The 17,761-nt window shown below is 37.7% G+C and overlaps 1 non-coding gene across 1 annotated transcript; it reads left to right on the top strand.

Moving 5' to 3' along the window:
• Positions 1-12,405: 12,405 nt before the first annotated feature.
• LOC145606981 (small nucleolar RNA R71) lies at positions 12,406-12,512 on the top strand. The gene has a single exon (XR_014105472.1). It is a non-coding gene; the product is annotated as a small nucleolar RNA R71 (small nucleolar RNA).
• Positions 12,513-17,761: the final 5,249 nt, after the last annotated feature.

The following is a 17,761-nucleotide window of genomic DNA, read 5'->3' as shown; positions in this document are numbered from 1 at the left end:
TTTCTCCTCTCCTTCTTTCTCCTAGTAGCGAAATAAGTGTGTTTTTGTAGAAAAAAAAAACAAGTTTGCAAATGAAGTTTTCGAAGTTTATGTTTTTTTTGGTCAAATTCGACCATGAAAATTCCAGATCCGGAATTTTCACGTTGAATTTGACCATTAAAACCTAAATTCAAATGAAATAATTGAAGGTATGTTGATTTTCATTGATGTTTTGTGGGTTCATTTCGTGGGTTTTTTTAACATTGATTATTGTGGTTGTATTTCGTTTTTTTTGGATTTTTTTGAGTTGATTTGTTTAAATTTATAACATTTGTTTAATTTCGTATGTTCGTTTTTTAATTTAATTTTTGTTTATGTTTGGTTTTTTGTTGAATTTTGTGGTTAATTTCAGATTGATTTTTGTGTGTTGATTTTTTGTGGTTTTTTCTAGTGGTGTTGAGTGGAATTATGGTGGTGGTGGTAGGTGGTGCTGGGTTCTTGTGGTTTATGGTTGGGTCAGGGTGGTGGAATTATGGTGGTGGTGGTGGTCGGTGGTGGTGGGTTGGAGTGGTTTACGATGGGTTGCGGTGGTGCTGGATGGGCAGATGTAGGCAGTAGAGCAGGGGGTAGGGGTTTAATTTTTTTTTATTTTGGTTTAAAAATTTACCGACCGATGGCTTTCCCATCGGTGTTTTCGATTTTTCCGACAAGTAGTTATCCGATGGCCAAATACCGATGGCAGCCATAGGTAAATGGAATATCGATGGTTTTTTAGCCAATTACCGATGGATTTCTACCATCGGTATTTGGCTAATTTCTAGTAGTCTAACCATATATGATCATTATATGTTGTCATAAATGTTCGTAGTAGGCTTGAGTTAATTTAATCGGTGCAAGTTGTAAACCGGTAAATTGGCCGTTTAAAGCCAAATAGGATGGTTCCACCTACCCAATTGGACTCCCAGAGAGTATTAGGGACCATGGTAATACTTTTCGGCAATTTTTAATTCCAAGCGTAGAAAAGCGAAAATTCCGAAATTGAAGGCTAATATCCACGCTTTTTGAGAAATTTTGGAGATTTCGTGGCCCGCTGTTAAAAAGCCTTTAGATTTTAGGGGATACAACTCGGGGTCATATAATGCGATTTGGAACTATAAATGATCATTATATAATGTTATAAATGTTCGTGGAAGGTTTTAGTTAATTTAATCGGCGCAAGTTGTAAACCGGTAAATTGTCCGTTTAAAGCCAAATTGGATGGTTCCACCCACCCAATTGGACTCCCGGATAGTATTAGGGACCATGGTAAACTTTTCGGCAATTTTTATTTCCGGGAGAAGAAAAGTAAAAAATTTCCGAAAATGAAGGCTAATATCCACGCTTTTTGAGAAATTTGGGAGGGTTCGGGGTTCGGTATCGAAAAACCTTCATATTTTAGGGTATACATCTAGGGGTCATATAATGCGGTTCGGAACTATAAATGATCATTATATGTTGTCATAAATGTTAGTGGTAGGCTTTAGTTAATTTAATCGGTGCAAGTTGCTGTAAACCGGTAAATTCACCGTATAATGCCAAATTGGATGGTTCCACTCAGCTAATTGGACTCCTGGATAGTATTAGGGACCATGGTAAACTTTTTGACAATTTTTATTTTCGGGCGAAGAAAAGAAAAAAAAAATTCCGAAAATGAAGGCTAATATCCACGCTTTTTTAGAAATTTGGGATGTTTCGGGACCCGGTTTCAAAAAGTCTTTAGATTTTAGGGGATACATCTCGGGGTCATATAATGCCGTTTGGAACCATATATGATCATAATATTTTCTCATAAATGTTTTCGGTAGGCTTGAGTTAATGCAATCGACGCAAGTTGTAAACTCGTAAATTGGTCGTTTAAAGGCAAATAGGAAGGTTCCACCCACCTGGTTGGACTCCTGGAGGGTAATAGGGACCATGGTAAACTTTTCGGAAAATTTTATTACAGGGCGAATAAAAGTAAAAAAAATTCGAAAAATTGAAGGCTAATATCCATTTTTTTTGAGAAATTTTGGAGGTTTTGGGGCCTGGTGTCGAAAAACCTTTATATTATATTTTAGGGGATACATGTATGGGTCATATAATGCCTCTTGGAACCATAAATGATCATTACATGTTTCCTTAATTGTTTGTGGTAGGCTAGAGTTAATTTAATCGGTGCAAGTTGTAAACCGGTAAATTTGTCGTTTATAGGCAAATAGGATAGTACCCATCCGATTTGCCTCTCAGAGGGTATTAAGAATCATGGTAAAAATTTCGGCGATTTTTATTTCCGGGCGAATAAAGCTATAAAAATTCGAAAATTGAAGGCTAATATCCACGCTTTTTTAGAAATTTGGGATGTTTCAGGACCCGGTTTCGAAAAGTCTTTAGATTTTAGGGGATACATCTCGGGGTCATAAAATGCCGTTTGGAACCATATATGATCATAATATGTTGTCATAAATGTTTGTGGTATGCTTGAGTTAATGCAATCGACGCAAGTTGTAAACAGGAAAATTGGTTGTTTAAAGGCAAATAGGATGGTTCCACCCACCCTATAGGACTCCCGGAGGGTATTAGGGACCATGGAAAACTTTTTGGCAATTTTTATTTCCGGGCGAATAAAAGTAAAAAAGTTCAATAATTAAAGGCTATTATCCACGCTTTTTGAGAAATTTTGGAGGGTTCGGGGCTCGGTGTCGAAAAAACCTTCAGATTTTAGGGTATACATCTAGGGGTCATTGAAGGAGTTGTGTCTTCGATAAGTGCAATACTAGATATATCAAGGATCACTATTATGGAGATAATAAGTTTGTTCTCTTGGGGTGTCATCATCTGTTGCTAGACTATGAGAGATGATCTTTGGACTAGTCATATAGTCCAAAGCCCGCTAGAATGGATCCTATGAGGTCACACACAAGGGTATTGGGTTAAGAAAGTTAGAGGCTAATTAATGGGCTTCATGAGCAATTAACTAATCATGAAATGGATTGGGCTAGCATAGTTAGATTAGAATTAGGTTTTGGGCTCTTGACATGGGCTCTTATTTAGAGATGAGATCTATAAATAAGATCCATGCCTAGGGTTGATGATAAGCAGTCATAACTCACATAGTGAATTTTGACATCAAGGCAACCAATCCCAAAACCCTAATTCCCTCTCTAATTCACGGCTCCCTCTCCTTCCCATTTTGACTCACGGCCGGCCACCCTTGGTGGTACGTGTGGTGGTTCATGGTGGTTCATTGCTCGCACTTCTCCATAGAAGGTCAATTGAAGGGTTCAATTGCAACTAACTAGCATTAGTGGAGGTCTTAATATGTGCCCGTGGACCAAGTAGAGGAATCACACTTGAGGTTCTTTATCTCCCATTGTTCTTGCTCGATCGCACGTGGAATCACGCTTCAAAGGTACAATTATATGTTCTTTATGTGTTATGCATTAGATCTTGGGATTAGGTACTGTATGAATATGATTCATGTTTAATTCCGTTGCGTAGTACCTATAAACTCCTACAGTCATATAATGCGGTTTGGAATTATAAATGATCATTATATGTTGTCATAAATGTTCGTGGTAGGCTTTAGTTAATTTAATCGTTGTAAGTCGTAAACCGGTAAATTGACCGTTTAAAGCCAAATTGGATGGTCCCACCCACCCAATTGGACTTCGGGATAGTATTAGGGACCATGGTAAACTTTTCGACAATTTTTATTTCCGGGCGAATATCCGAAAATGAAGGCTAATATCCACTCTTTTTTTTGGAAATTTGGGATGTTTCGGGACCCGGTTGCGAAAAGTCTTTATATTTTAGGAGATACATCTCGAAGTCATATAATGCCGTTTGGAACCATTTATGATCATATTGTGTTGTCATTAATGTGTTTGGTAGGCTTGAGTTAATGCAATCGACTCAAGTTGTAAACTCGTAAATTGGCCATTTAAAGGCAAATAGGAAGGTTCCACCCAGCTGATTGGAATTTCGGAGGGTATTAGGGACCATGGTAAACTTTTCGGAAATTTTTATTACCGGGCGAATAAAAGTAAAAAAATTCAAAAAATTCAAGCCCCGGTGTCGAAAAACCTTTATATTAGATTTTAGGGGATACATGTAGGGGTCATATAATGCCGTTTGGAACCATAAATGATCATTACATGTTGCCTTAATTGTTCATTGTAGGCTAGAGTTAATTTAATTGGTGCAAGTTGTAAATCGGTAAATTTGTCGTTTATAGGCAAATAGGATGGTACCATCCGATTTGCCTCTCAGAGGGTATTAAGAATCATGGTAAAAATTTCGGCGATTTTTATTTCCGGGCGAATAAAACTATAAAAATTCGAAAATTGAAGATTAATATCCACGCTTTTTAAGAAATTTGGGATGTTTCGGGACCCGGTGTCGAAAAGTCTTGAGATTTTAGGGGATACTTCTCGGAGTCATATAATGCCGTTTGGAACCATATATGATCATAATACTTTGTCATAAATGTTTGTGGTAAGCTTGAGTTAATGCAATCGACACAAGTTCTAAACCGGAAAATTGGTCGTTTAAAGGCAAATAGGATGGTTCCACCCACCCTATAGGACTCTCGGTGGGTATTAGGGGCCATGGTAAACTTTTCGGCAATTTTTATTTCCGGGTGAATAAAAGTAAAAAAATTCAAAAATTGAAGGCTATTATCCACGCTTTTTGAGAAATTTCAGAGGTTTCGGTGCTCGGTATCGAAAAACCTTCAGATTTTAAGGTATACATCTAGAGTTCATATAATGCGGTTTGGAATTATAAATGATCAGTATATGTTGTCATAAATGTTCTTGGTAGGCTTTAGTTTATTTAATCGAAGCAAGTTGTAAACCGATAAATTAACCTTTTAAAGCCAAATTAGATGGTTCCACCCACCCAATTGGACTCCCGGAGAGTATTAGGGACCATGGTAAACTTTTCGACAATTTTTATTTTCGGGCGAAGAAAAGTAAAAAAATTCCGAAAATGAAGGCTAATATCACCGCTTTTTTAGAAATTTGGGATGTTTCTGGACCCGGTTTTGAAAAGTCTTTAGATTTTAGGGGATACATCTCGGGGTCATATAATGTCGTTTGGAACCATATATGATCATAATATGTTGTCATAAATGTTTTTGGTAGGCTTGAGTTAATGCAATCGACGCAAGTTGTAAACCGCAAAATTAGCTGTTTAAAGGCAAATAGGATGGTTCCACCCATCCTATAGGACTCCTGGAGGGTATTAGGTACCATGGTAAACTTTTCGGCAATTTTTATTTCGGGGTGAATAAAAGTAAAAAAAATTCAAAAATTGAAGGCTATTATCCACGCTTTTTGAGAAATTTTGGAGGGTTCAAGGCTCGGTGTTGAAAAACCTTCAGATTTTAAGGTATACATCTCGGGGTCATATAATGCAGTTTGGAACTATAAATGATCATTATATGTTGTCATAAATGTTCGTGGTAGGTTTTAGTTAATTTAATCGGTGCAAGTTGTTAACCGGTAAATGGACCGTTTAAAGCCAAATTGGATGGTTCCACCTACCTAATTGGACTCTCGGATAGTATTAGGGACCATGGTTAACTTTTCGGCAATTTTTATTTCCGGGTGAAGAAAACTAAAATATTCCGAAAATGAAGGCTAAAATCCACGCTTTTTTAGAAATTTGGGATGTTTCGGGACCAGGTTTCGAAAATTCTTTAGATTTTAGGGGATACATCTCGGGGTCATATAATGCCGTTTGGAACCATATATGACCATAATATGTTGTCATAAATGTTTTCGGTAGGCTTGAGTTAATGCAATCGACGCATGTTGTAAACCGGAAAATTGGCTGTTTAAAGGCAAATAGGATGGTTCCACCAACCCTATAGGACTCCCGGAAGGTATTAGGGACCATTGTAATTTTTCGGCAATTTTTATTTCCGGGCGAATAAAAGTAAAAAAATTCAAAAATTGAAGGCTATTATCCACGCTTTTTGAGAAATTTCAGAGGTTTCGGTGCTCGGTATCGAAAAACCTTCAGATTTTAAGGTATACATCTAGAGTTCATATAATGCGGTTTGGAATTATAAATGATCAGTATATGTTGTCATAAATGTTCTTGGTAGGCTTTAGTTTATTTAATCGAAGCAAGTTGTAAACCGATAAATTAACCTTTTAAAGCCAAATTGGATGGTTCCACCCACCCAATTGGACTCCCGGCCCGGAGAGTATTAGGGACCATGGTAAACTTTTCGACAATTTTTATTTTCGGGCGAAGAAAAGTAAAAAAATTCCGAAAATGAAGGCATAACACCGCTTTTTTAGAAATTTGGGATGTTTCGGGACCCGGTTTTGAAACGTCTTTAGATTTTAGGGGATACATCTCAGGGTCATATAACGTTGTTTGGAACCATATATAATCATAAAATGTTGTCATAAATGTTTTAGGTAGATAGGCTTGAGTTAATGCAATCGATGCAAGTTGTAAACCGAAAAATTGGTTGTTTAAAGGCCAATAGGTTGGTTTCACCCACCCTATAGGACTTCTAGAGGGTATTAGGTACCATGATAAACTTTTCGGAAATTTTTATTTTTGGGTGATTAAAAGTAAAAAAATTACAAAATTGAAGGCTATTATCCACGCTTTTTGAGAAATTTTAGAGGGTTCATGGCTCGGTGTCGAAAAACCTTCATATTTTAGGGTATACATCTAGCGGTCAAATAATGCGGTTTGGAACTATATATGATCATTATATGATGTCATAAATGTTCATGGTAGACTTTAGTTAATAAAATCGAAGCAATTTTTAAACCGGTAAATTGATGTTTAAAGCCAAATTGGAGGGTTCCAACCACCCAATTCGACTCCCCAATAGTATTAGGGACGATGGTGAACTTTTCGGAATTTTTTATTTCTGGTCGAAGAAAAGTAAAAAAATTCCGAAAATGAAGGCTAATATCCACATTTTTTTAGAAATTTGGGATGTTTCGGGACCCGGTTTTGAAAAGTCTTTAGATTTTAAGGGATACATCTCGGGGTCATATAATGCCATTTAGAACCATATATGATCATAATATGTTGTCATAAATGTTTTCAGTTGACTTGAGTTAATGCAATCGACGCAAGTTGTAAACCGAAAAATTGGCTGTTTAAAGGCAAATAGGATGGTTCCACCCACCTTATTGGAATCCCAGAGGGATTAGGGTCCATGGTAAAATTTTCGGCAATTTTTATTTCCGGGCGAATGAAAGTAAAAAAATTCAAAAATTGAAGGCTATTATCCACGCTTTTTGAGAAATTTTGGAGGGTTCAGGACTTGGTGTCGAAAAACTTTCAAATTTAAGGGTATACATCTAGCGGTCATATAATGCCGTTTGGAACTACAAATGATCATTATATGTTGTCATAAATGTTGTTGTAGGCTTTAGTTAATAAAATCGGTGTAAGTTGTAAACTGGTAAATTGACCGTTTAAAGTCAAATTAGATGGTTCCACCCACCCAATTGGACTCCCGGATAGTATTAAGGACCATGGTAAACTTTTCGGTAATTTTTATTTCCGTGCGAAGAAAAGTAAAAAATTTCCGAAACTGAAGGCTAATATCCACGCTTTTTTAGAAATATGAGATGTTTCGGGACCCGGTTTCGAAAAGTCTTTAGATATTGGGGGATACATCTCGAGGTCATATAATGCCTTTTGGAACCATATATGATATTTTTATGTTGTCATAAATGTTTTCGGTAGGCTTGAGTTAATGCAATTGACGCAAGTTGTAAACCGGAAAATTGGCTGTTTAAAGGAAAAAAAGGATGGTTCCACCCACCCTATAGGACTCCCGGAGAGTATTAGGGACCATGGTAAACTTTTCGGCAATTTTTATTTCCGGGCGAATAAAAGTAAAATATTCAAAAATTGAAGGATATTATCCACGCTTTTTAAGAAATTTTGGAGGGTTCGAGGCTTAGTGTTGAAAAACCTTCAGATTTTAGGGTATACATCTAGGGATCATATAATGCGGTTTGGAACTATAAATGATCATTATATGTTGTCATAAATGTTCGTGTTAGGCTTTAGTTAATAAAATCGGTGCAAGTTGTAAACCGGTAAATCGACCGTTTAAAGCAAAAATGGATGGTTCCACCCACCCAATTGGACTCCTGAATAGTATTAGCGACCATGACGAATTTTTCGGTAATTTTTATTTCTGGGCGAAGAAAAGTAAAAAAATTCCAAAAATGAAGGCTAATATGTACGCTTTTTTAGAAATTTGGGATGTTTCGGGCCCGGTTTTGAAAAGTCTTTAGATTTTAGGGGATACATCTCGGGGTCATATAATGCCGTTTGGAACCATACATGATCATAATATGTTGTCGTAAATGTTTTCCGTAGGCTTGAGTTAATGCAATCGACGCAAGTTGTAAACCGGAAAATTGGCTGTTTAAAGGCAAATAGGATGGTTCCACTCACCCTATAGGACTCCCGGAGAGTATTAGGGACCATGGTAAACTTTTCGGCAATTTTTATTTTCGGGCGAATAAAATTAAAATATTCAAAAATTGAAGGATATTATCCACGCTTTTTATGAAATTTTGGAGGGTTCGAGGCTCAGTGTTGAAAAACCTTCAAATTTTAGGGTATACATCTAGGGGTCATATAATGCGGTTTGGAACTATAAATGATCATTATATGTTGTCATAAATGTTCGTGGTAGGCTTTAGTTATTAAAATCGGTGCAAGTTGTAAACCGGTAAATTGACCGTTTAAAGCCAAATTGGATGGTTCCACCCACCCAATTGGACTCCCGGATAGTATTAGGGACCATGGTAAACTTTTCGGCAATTTTTATTTCCGGGCGAAGAAAAGTATAAAAATTTCGAAAATGAAGGCTAATATCCACGCTTTTTTGGAAATTTGGTATGTTTCGGGACCTGGTTTTGTAGGCGTCGCTCGAAGTGCGCCTATGTTAAAGCATGTTGTGAATATTCTTGGCACTCATAGGAAAGGGGAATTGACATAATACGATTAGGGACAAGTAAAATAGGGAGCCGCCAACAAGTTGTTAAGGAACTTCTAAACCGTTCACGGATCATAAAAGGCAACCACGAATAAGGGACAACGATAGGAAACAATGATTGACCCGTGAAGGTTAACACCCATTCATAATTCATGAGATTACTAACTCCATATGGTTCGGAACCTCGAAAGGAGGATCTAGAATGATGGTACGAAGTGAGTCATGGAGTCACATTCGCCCGTATTGGCCTCTACTCGATTCTTATAGTGAAAAGTGATTCCTGTGATCTCAAAGGCATGCAAATAAAATACCCAATTTGCTCTAAAATATTATTAAGCTAAATTGGTTGAATATTAATGTAACAGATAATTCTAAAATATTGTGATCACTTGAATAAACAACAATATTAAAAAGGAACCTAAACCGGTTGTCCAAATTATCTTATTAGGCTTGATATTTAATTACATATTCCCTTTAAAATGCAATATGGTGATCAAATAGAATAAACATCAATATTGGAAGCAATTTAATAATAATAGCGTTAGTCAAATCAAATATAAAATAACCTAATCATGATACTAGCAATATAAAAATAAAATAAGAGTAATTAAATTAATTAATTACTCACATTCTGCGCGTTCCTTTAAATTGCTACATCATGAATAAACTGTTAGTAACTTCAATAAAATAATATAAAACAAATGAAAATGAAATTAAATTAATATAGATTTGATTTGGTCCAAACCCTCAGTTATTTGTACCTTTCACGCCTTGATTTAAGGACGGAACCTCGGTTTAAGTATAGACTCCTTGGAGTGCTTAAGGGAAGAATGGTGTAATTAGGAATATAGGTTTAAGGCTTAGAATATGAGAGAAAGAGAAGATAATAATTTTTGGTGTAAAAGAGAGAAAGAGAGAAGGATTTGATGCCCCGAACTGCAGATGGGGGGTCCTATTTATAGGGAAAATGAGCAGAGGGAACACACAGAACCCTACAAAGATTAAAACCCTAAAAAATAACACCGTGACACGGTGCCAGGCACCATCAGACGAGGGGAAATCCCGTAACGCGGTGGACAATTGGAGTGACGCGGGATATATTTGACCTACGGGAAGTGAAAACGCGTGAAGGGTTTACGCGGAAAAGACACAAGAAAATTCCGTGACACGGCAGTGTCCACCGTGGCACGGTACAGTACACCATGTTACGGTATGGGAAAACGCAGAAATTACACGGAAAAAGCACCGTGACACGGTGGGAAATACCGTGTCACGGCAGCACGTACCGTGTCACGACAACAGGTACTGTGCCACGGTGGAATTTGACGCGAAAGGGTTTCAAAAATGGCACCGTGAAACGATGTATAGTACCGTGTCACGGCACCAGGAACCGTCAGACGGGGGAAGGCACCGTCAGACGGGGCACACTCCCGTGACACGGTGCTATTGCACTGTGCGCGGTGATTCCAGTTTTTTACCCGTTTTTAAAATCATCATAACGTTTGATCCGTAACTTTTAATAAGGCATATAATATATCATTGGAAAGATTATCAAGTCTAATTTCCAACCCAATTAGAATCAAGTCAAAATGATTTGTATATTTTAAGATATGGCCGTTTTAGAGGAAGGGTGTCGGTTTTGGGCCGAGTTTAGTGTTTTGCTCATATTTTTTTCGTTATAGCTCGGAATTGGGCTTATGATATATGGTTGGAAAGCTTATTAAAAGGCCTATCCAAAAAAAAAAAAAAATTGGATCAAAATTATAAGAACAAAAACTCAGTGTCTCTCGGTTTTGCAATGTGGAAAAGAAAAGTGGATAACAAGCTATGGTTTAGGAAAATAAGCAACAAAATGGATTGGTTTATGAAATATATTGGATAGAACATGGATTTAAGCACTCCAAAGATTAAATACTCAACTCGACCAATAATGGCGGTGAAAGGTGTTCATCATCGGGTTTGGTTTTGGTTTTGGGGAGACATTTTTAGGTGTCTAAAGGTTTCGAAAAGTCTTTAGATTTTAGGGGATACATCTCGGGGTCATATAATGCCGTTTGGAACCATATATGATCATAATATGTTGTCATACATGTTTTCGGTAGGCTTAAGTTAATGCTATCGACGCAAGTTGTAAACCGGAAACTTAGCTGTTTAAAGGCAAATAGGATGGTTCCACCCACCCTATAGGAATACCGGAGGGTATTAGGGACCATGGTAAACTTTTCGGAAATTTTTATTTCCGGGCGAATAAAAGTAAAAAAAATCAAAAATTGAAGGATGTTATCTGAAATTCAGTAAAGGGAACTGTTACCTTCAAATCTTTTACTACCTCCAGGAACTTACCAAACTGCTTATCCAAGTTTGTCTTCAATTGACGATTGGGGAAAGGAAGTTTGATGATTGGCTTTGGAGCATTCTTATTCTTGTCTGGAGTAGCCACCTTCTCTGGAGTTGTACCCTGCAATGTAGAGTTAGATATGTTAGTATTATCCTTTAGCCCTGCAGGGCTATCAACTACGTTGTTTGGTTTAATGGAATCAAGATTAGCATTATTTGGTAAAACAGGTTCATTGACTCTGGGCATAGAGGGCCCTTCATAATTTGAACCACTCCTTAGAGTAATTGCAAATGCTTGATCCGTAGGCCTAGTAGGCTGTGCTGGCAAGGCTCCCTGTTGGCGGGCTTATAGAGTAGCGGAGAGTTGCGCAATTTGATTATCTACAATTTTATTATGCGCTAAAATTTGATCAATTGTCGCATCTCTGCTCTCCATGTGCTTTTGCATATTGACCAACATTGCTCTAATTTCCGCCAGAGAGGGGTCGGAAGATGAGGAGGGTTGTTATGGTTGGTTCTTCTGGCTGGCATTGGGATGATAATATTTCTGCTGTTGTTGTTGTGGCGCCTGTGGTTCTTGTGGTGGTGGGTTTTGAACATTAGTGCTCCGGTAGGAAAGGTATGGATGATTCCGATACCCAGGATTGTAAGTGTTGGAGTATGGGTTATTCTGCCTATAAGCTTGGAAGGCATTAACTTGCTCCACGGAACTCCTGCAATCCTGCTCCCAATGACCTACAATACCACAATTTTCACAGAAAGCCTCATTAGAATTATTATTAATCGCAGAAACATTGGCTACATTAGCAGGGCTCAGGTTATCTAATTTTTGGGAAATAGAGGTTAATTGAGCTTGCAAAAAGGATACAAAGTCGACACTATGCTTCCCCTTGTTGGCAAATCCTCTGGGATTCCCATATTGGGAATTGTGTATCGCCATATCTTCAATAACCTGACCTGCATCATCAACATTAAGATTCATAAATCTCCCACTAGCTGCAGAGTCTAAAATTATTCTAGAGGAATTTCCAATGCCGTTATAAAAGGCTTGGATTAACTACCATTGTGCTAAATTATGGTGAGGGCATTCTCTTTGTAAGTCCTTGAACCTCTCCCAAGCCTCATATAAAGACTCATCGGCTTCTTGGGCAAAGTTCTGAATCGCATTCCGTAGTACTGCTGTTCTCTCTGCAGGATAATACTTGTTATAGAAATTCAAAACAAGAGTTTCCCAGTCAGTTATACCAAGTGTAGTTCTATTTAAGTCGTTAAACCACAATTTAGCTTTTCCAGTTAAAGAGAAAGGAAAGAGAATCTCCCTGATTTGGTCTTGAGTGACCCCGGCTTGCCTGATGGTGTTGCAATATTGACAATAGTCGGCAATGTGAAGATTCGGGTCTTCACCCTTGGCTCCACTGAATTGCTTCCTCTCTATCTTCGTTATAAATTGAGGTTTGATTTTGAATTGAACCCCATCAAGAGCCGGAGTAGGGGTGAGATGTGGAAAATCCATAAGCTTTGGTTGTGAATAATCACTAAGCTTCTTTGGAGCCGTCATCTCTGATTCTGCGTCTGATGATGCCTCTAAATCGCTGGAATCAGTTGGAGGATCGCGGTGATTTTTGTAGCCAGGATTTGCTTGTATAAGTTTTTCTGTCTATGGAAGGAACGTTCGATCTCAGGATCGAATGGGATATAACCTGATCTGGAACACCTGGGCATAAACAAAAACTAGAAGCAAATATGAGATTTGTCTCAGAGAGCGTTCTCTGAGACAAAAGAGAAATAATCTAGACTACAAAAACAATCAGAAATAAAAATAAAACCGTTACCCCGGCAACGGCGCCAAATTTTGACAGGGTAAAGTCGTATCCCCTAATCAAAAGTAAATACCTAAATCCTCTAACTAAAGTAGATAGGGAAGTAGGGTCGATCTCCACAGGGAAACAAGTCTTTTTACTTCTAATTAATTATTATAATCTAAATTATTTAAGTAACCAATATTTATAATTATGTAAGAAACTAAACTACTAAGGTTGAGAATAGGAAGATAACAATATATGAAAGGATCTAGGGCATAGGTTCACCAATAAATAATACTCTAGGGTAAAACATAGTAATCAATCATTGACATTGCATAAATAACATGATTAACAGACTCTCGCAATTTATTAATCAACATAGATCTAACAGGCTCTCGCAATTTACTAGATCTAAGTTCTTATTGAAAATAGCCTTTAATATCAAATTAACATCTGCTCGATTCATCAATTTAATATTGCTATACTTTTACAAGCCGCAATTGTAAAACGTTAAAACAATTCAATAAGAAATTATCATGCAATACCAACAATCAATAATAGTCAATCATCAATGCATCAATTAACCAGATTGTAAAGGGCTTTCGCTACGTATTACAATCACAGAATTAATCTACCGGTATTAAATCTCATCTCTCGAATCTCAACTTAACCATTTATAAATTAATCTGCCTATTGAAACTAGACCTAAACATCAATTCTCATCTCTCGAATCTTGAATCAATATTGTCAAACTCATGCATAAAAGATAGGCCTAATCGAGTCACAGAGCATTAAATCAATCAATAGGAAATTAATCTAGCATTGATAATCGACAACAATAAATTACCCCTTCATATTATTTATTAGATCCCCATAAACCCTAGAAATAAAACTACTCACACATAATAGAAACTAAACAAATCAAAGCAATAAAATAAATCATGATGAAAGGAATAAAATAAACAACTAAGATTAAGGGAAGAGAAATCGTTACCAAAAAGTAATCTGGAATTAAGAGTAAATTAAGAACAAAGGTTTAGAGAGAGAATTCTAAGAGAATAATTAAGAGAGTAAAGAAAGAGTAAAGAGGAGAAGAAGAATAGAAGATAAGAAAGAAGAGAGAGAGAGAGAGAGAGAGAGAGAGAGAGAGAGAGAGAGAGAGAGAGAGAGAGAAAGAGAGAGATGCTAAATAGAGAGAGAAAGTCTAAGAAAGAAGGTCCTCTCCAAAAAACGTATTACGGAGGAGTATTTATACTCCTTACAAATCCTAAACTAAAACAAACTAAAACGACGCTAATCGTCTCCTAAAAATACACGCGCCCGATCGGGCGAAGGGCCGCCCGATCGGGCGCGCCTTTTTCTTCGCGTTCTTCCCAAGCAGCATCGCCCGATCGTGCTAGATGCTCGCACGATCGGGCGCGCCTCAGCACGCTCAGCTTTATGGTTTGCCGCGCCCGATCGGGCTAGAGGTTGCCCGATCGGGTCTTTGCTCCTCTTGAGGCTTGGACTTCGATTGGGCTAGATTTCTCGGCCCAATCCGGATTTCCTCTCGGGTCTCAAATACTTGGTCCAAATGCCTCGGAATCCCAATTACCAAGTCCCTAATCACCGGCTCTCACCGATCCTGGGCTTCAAAAGTGGTCGCGTCCTTCTAGCTTTCGTAGTTGATCCATAAAGCCCGGGAAAATGCTCCAAGAGTGCAATTTCCTGTAAAATACAACTAAAACTACAAAAACACTAGAACACATAAATTAGTAATAAAAGTGGCCCGAAAGAGCCAAAAACACTACTAATAACGACCAAGGGACGGGGGTAAAACACTATATAAAATGGACATATCAACTACTAATCTCGCGCCCGACCGGGCGCGTCACCGGGCGCGTCACCGGGCGCCAGCCTAAGCTTCTCCCACCCGGCCGGGCGCGCCTCCGGGCGCCAGCCTTTTTTGCCGGGCGGCTCTCTTGGGCCACTATTTGGACTACGATTGGGCTCCAATTCTTCGGGCCAATCTGGGTTTCCTCTTTGGGTCTTGAATACTCGGTCCAAATGCCCCGGTATCACCTATACCGAGCCCTTAATCACCGGTTCGATGGCTCTAACCGGCCCTGGGCTATAAAATCTGGTCGTGTTTCTCCAATGCTCGTGATTGCTCCAAAATATCTCGGGAAAATACTTAAAAAGTATAAATCCCTACAAAAGTCAACCAAATCTACGAAAACACTAGAAAACACCAATTAGTAATAAAAGTGGCTCTAAAGAGCCAAAAACACTACTAATTACGACCAAGGGACGGGGGTAAAATACAATATAAAATAGACACATCATTATCCACGCTTTTTAAGAAATTTTGGAGGGTTCGGAGCTCGGTGTTGAAAAACCTTCAGATTTTAGGGTATACATCTAGGGGTCATATAATGCGATTTGGAACTATAAATGATCATTATATGTTGTCATAAATGTTCGTGGTAGGCTTTAGTTAATTTAGTCGGTGCAAGTTGTAAACCAGTAAATTGACCGTTTAAAGCCAAATTGGATGGTTTTACCCACCCAATTGGACTCCCGGATAGTATTAGGGACCTTGGTAAACTTTTCGACAATTTTTATTTCCGGGCGAAGAAAAGTAAAAAAATTTCGAAAATGAAGGCTAATGTCCATGTTTTTTCAGAAATTTGGGATGTTTCGGGACCCGGTTTAGAAAAGTCTTCAGATTTAAGGAGATACATCTCGGGATCATATATATTGCCGTTTGGAACCATATATGATCATAATATGTTGTCATAAATGTTTTCAGTAGGCTTGAGTTAATGCAATCGACGCAAGTTATAAACTCATAAACTGGTCGTTTAAAGGCAAATAGGAACGTTCCACCCACCTGATTGGAATCCCGAAGGATATTAGGGACCATGGTAAACTTTTCGGCAATTTTTAGTTCCGAGCGAACAAAAGTAAAAAAAATCAAAAATTGAAGGCTATTATCCACGCTTTTTGAGAAATTTTGGAGGGTTCGGGGCTCGGTGTTGAAAAACCTTCAGATTTTAGGGTATACATCTAGCGGTCATATAATTCCGTTTGGAACTATAAATGATCATTATATGTTGTCATAAATGTTCATGGTAGGCTTTAGTAAATAAAATCGATGCAAGTTGTAAATCGGTAAAATTGTTCGTTTAAAGCAAAATTGGATGGTTCCACCCACCCATTTGGACTCCCGGATAGTATTAGGGACCATGGTAAACTTTTCGGCAAATTTTATTTCCGGGCGGAGAAACGTAAAAAAATTCCGAAAATGAAGGCTAATATCCACGTTTTTTTAGAAATTTCGGATGTTTCGGGACCCGATTTCAAAAAGTCTTTAGAATTTAGGGGATACATCTTGGGGTCATATAATGCCGTTTGAAACCATATATGATCATAATATGTCGTCATAAATGTTTTCGGTAGGCTTGTGTTAATGCAATCGACCAAGTTGTAAACTTGTAAATTGGTCGTTTAAAGGAAAATAGGAAGGTTCCACCCACCTTATTGGACTCCCGGAGGGTATTAAGGACCATTTTTTGTTTTCGGGCGAATAAAATTAAAAAAATTCAAAAATAGAAGGCTATTATCCATGCTTTTTTAGAAATTTTGGAGGGTTCATGACTCGGTGTCGAAAAACCTTCAGGTTATAGGGTATACATCTAGCGGTCATAAAATGCTATTTGGAATTATAAATTATCATTATATGTTGTCATAGATGTTCGTGGTAGGCTTTAGTAAATAAAATCGGTGCAAGTTGTAAACCGATAAATTGACCGTTTAAAGCTAAATTGGATGGTTCCACCAACCCAATTGGACTACCGGATATTATTAGGGACCGTGGTAAAATTTTCGGCAATTTTTATTTCCAAGCGAAAAAAAGTAAAAAAATTCCGAAAACGAAGGCTAATATCCACGTTTTTTTTAGAAATTTGGGATGTTTCGGGACCCGGTTTTGAAAAATTTTTAGATTTTAGGGGATACATCTCGGGGTCATATAATGCCGTTTGGAACCATATATGATCATAATATGTTGTCATAAATGTTTTCGGTAGGTTTGAGTTAATGCAATCGACGCAAGTTGTAAACTTGATAATTAGCTGTTTAAAGGCAAAAAGGATGGTTCCACCCACCCTATAGGACTCACGGAGGGTATTAGGGACCATGGTAAACTTTTCGGCAATTTTTATTTCCGATTCAAAAATTGAAGGTTATTATCCACGCTTTTTTAGAAATTTTGGAGGGTTCGGGGTTCGGTGTCGAAAAACCTTCAGATTTTATGGTATGGTATACATCTAAGGGTCATATAATGCGGTTTGGAACTATAAATGATCATTATATGTTGTCATAAATGTTCGTGGTAGGCTTTAGTTAATTTAATCAGCGCAAGTTGTAAACTGGTAAATTGAACGTTTAAAGGCAAATAGGAAGGTTCCACCAACCTGATTGGAATCCCGGAGGGTATTAGGGACCATGGTAAACTTTTCGGCAACTTTTATTTCCGGGAGAATAAAAGTAAAAAATTCAAAAATTGAAGGCTAATATCCACGCTTTTTGAGAAATTTTGTTGGGTTCAGGGCTCGGTGTCGAAAAACCTTCAGATTTTAGT

Source organism: Chenopodium album, chromosome 2 (assembly GCF_948465745.1).
Source record: "Chenopodium album chromosome 2, dcCheAlbu1.1, whole genome shotgun sequence".
Lineage (NCBI taxonomy): Eukaryota > Viridiplantae > Streptophyta > Magnoliopsida > Caryophyllales > Amaranthaceae > Chenopodium > Chenopodium album.
Note: the sequence above shows the minus strand (reverse complement) of the source record. Positions and strands in the feature narration are given on the sequence as shown.